At 42.2% G+C, this 2,827-nt stretch overlaps 1 non-coding gene across 1 annotated transcript; it reads right to left on the bottom strand.

Annotated features, from left to right (window-relative positions):
• Positions 1 to 761: 761 nt before the first annotated feature.
• Positions 762 to 869, bottom strand: LOC132619239 (small nucleolar RNA R71). Its single transcript, XR_009574628.1, has one exon. It is a non-coding gene; the product is annotated as a small nucleolar RNA R71 (small nucleolar RNA).
• Positions 870 to 2,827: the final 1,958 nt, after the last annotated feature.

The raw sequence follows: 2,827 nt of genomic DNA, 5'->3' as shown, positions 1-2,827 counted from the left end.
CTTCAAAATAGCGAATACAAACCAATCCTCTCCTCTACACTATTCGGAATAAAATTAAAGTTTCTAGAGATTAGTTACATAAATAATTAGTACCTTTTTCTCTTCATATTCCCTGTGGGATTCGACCCCAACCTTTTTTGGGTTACTATATTTGACAACGTCCGCTTACGCTACTAATAAGTGTAATTTGGGCGTATCAAATTTTGGCGCCGCTGCCGAGGAATACGGTTTTGAAATTACTGATTGTTGTGTACTTTTCTTTAAAACTTTTTGTATTCCATCACACCTTGTTTGCTTTTTTGGTGAACCAGGTGAACATTGCAGGAAGACATAATCAAAATCAAGGAAACCAAGGTGGGCTCCAAGTGAACCCACCTGCACAAGAAGAGGAGGAAGATGAGAATATATTTGCGGAATTCATCAATGAAGCTCATTATGCTTCTGTTATGGTCCCTCCTAGGACTGGAAATGCTACTTTCAAAATTGATAGTTCTATCTATCAACTGCTGAAACTTGAAGGTTATTTCTGAAATTCTTCGGAGGACTGTCCACTCCGACATTTGAAGAACTTCCTGCACGTATGTGCTCAAAAATCTCAAGGTGTTGTTTCTGCTGATGCACTTCGGTTACGGGTCTTCAAACATTCCTTGGCTGGCCAAGCAAGGGAATGGTATGAAAAGCTACCCAGCAATTCTATTCACACCTAGAGCGAGTTAGCCAATACATTTTTGAAGAAGTGGTTTCCACCAAGCAAAAAGGCTAAACTTCGAGATAAGATCTTTGAGTTCAAACAGCTTCTGAGGGAACAATTATATTCGACATGGGAGCGTTTCAAGTACTATCTAGCTCAATCTCCAACTCACGGGCTTTCGGATGCTATTCTCACCGAGAAGTTCTAAAGGGGTTAGATACAATGTATTAGATTGTTGTCAATACAGCCGCTGGGGGATGCTTTATGGACAAGTCATTTGTTAACATCACTCGGTTGCTTGATAAGCTCACCACCCACAATCAAGCTTGGCGCTCAAATGATAGTGAAATCTTGTCATATGGTAGTCCCTCTGTTGCCGCGGTGGCTAAAGAAAATCAAGAGCGATATCATGCTTTTGCTCAACTGCAAACCACCGTGGATTTGCTGTTAAAGAGGCTTGTGATGAAAGAAGCCAAGAGTGTGAATGTTGTTGATGAAATGCCATCTCATGCTCCCGGCATGTACCAAGTCTCGGAGGAAACTTATCTAGAGGGCCAGCCACAACGTGAGGATGCTAATTATATCGATAACTCTCAAGGGGGTTATCAAAAGCAATGGAGACCCCAACAACAAAGCAATCAATATGGCCGAAATGAATATGGTGGTTCGGACAGGAGGGATTACAACAACAACAATGTCACGACCCAGCCCCGTAGGCCGTGACTAGTGCCCGATCTGGGCACCCAAACCCATCTATCAAATGCATTCAAGTATATAACAGAAGCCGACAAGGCTATATTCTAAATTTAGATAATTTCCAGAAACATTTCGGCAGAGTTTCCTTTGTTTTACAGGATATCCAAAATAACCCTGCGCACAGAAAATACCAACAAAGGCCACACCGGCCAACAAGGCAACATGTAAACATATGCGGACCGGCCGCCGCGGCAAATGGGATCGCCCAAACACATCATATACACACATCCGAACAGAAAGACCCAAACCCACAAACATGTCCACAGACCTCTAAACAGACCGACAGAATCATATGACGGGACACGGCCCCGCCGTACCCAAATATTCAGATATACAGAAATATATACATAACAAAATATGTATGTACCAAAAGTAGACTCCGGATCAAAAGGGATTACTCCGAAAATAGCAGGAACTGGAGCCTACAGTGGTGGATCACCTGTGTCTGTACCTGCGGGCATGAAACGCAGCCCCCGAAGAAAGGGGTTCAGTACGGAAAATGTACCGAGTATGTAAGGCATGAAGTATAGAACGAAGAAACATAGTCAGAAATGGAAACTTTACAGAACCGGTAAAACTGTATAAAAGTATCATTACGTTTTCTCTTAGGTAACGGAGTAATATCTCTCAAGTCATGAATCATATACATATACATATACATACCTGCATATATACGACGTGTTCCGTCCCTTTAGTAAGGGACTCGGTGAATAAGGTTAGACATATCAACATCACATACCATATATTCGTATAACGTGTCCCGGCCCTTTTGTGAGGGACTCGGTGCATAGGATCATGTATGGCAGAGTCATATATCATATGTATACATAACGTGTCCCGTCCCTTTTCTAAGTGACTCGGTAGATAGAATCATGCATGGTAGAGTCATATGTCATATATATGTACATAACGTGTCCCGGCCCTCTATTGCGGGTCTCGGTGGATAAAGTCATCACGTGCCATCCTGGCCACCACCCCTGTATCATCATATCATCACATGCATATACATATAACGTGTCCCGGCCCGCAAGGGAGAGGGACTCGGTGAATAATACAAAGAAGTACGCACGATAACATGTCCTGGCCCGGGCTCAGTGAATAGACATATCAAGCTTACACAAACAGAATAGTACGAAACCATATACTCGTAAATCAAGACCCGAGATACAACATACTTATATACAACATACTTATCGACATATGAAGGTTCAGAACAAGTTTCGGGTCAATCAGAATTAGTATACAAAAGTTACGAGCGTTTGAAGTACAGAACGCTTTGCAATCGTTTCAGAAGCTCTTCTTGGAAAATCAAAGCCGTAATTAGGTTGACTACCTTCTAGATATGGTTATGGACCAAACCAAATAGAACTGTTGGAATCG

Source organism: Lycium barbarum, chromosome 1 (genome assembly GCF_019175385.1).
Source record: "Lycium barbarum isolate Lr01 chromosome 1, ASM1917538v2, whole genome shotgun sequence".
In the NCBI taxonomy this organism is placed as follows: Eukaryota; Viridiplantae; Streptophyta; class Magnoliopsida; order Solanales; family Solanaceae; genus Lycium; species Lycium barbarum.
Note: the sequence above shows the minus strand (reverse complement) of the source record. Positions and strands in the feature narration are given on the sequence as shown.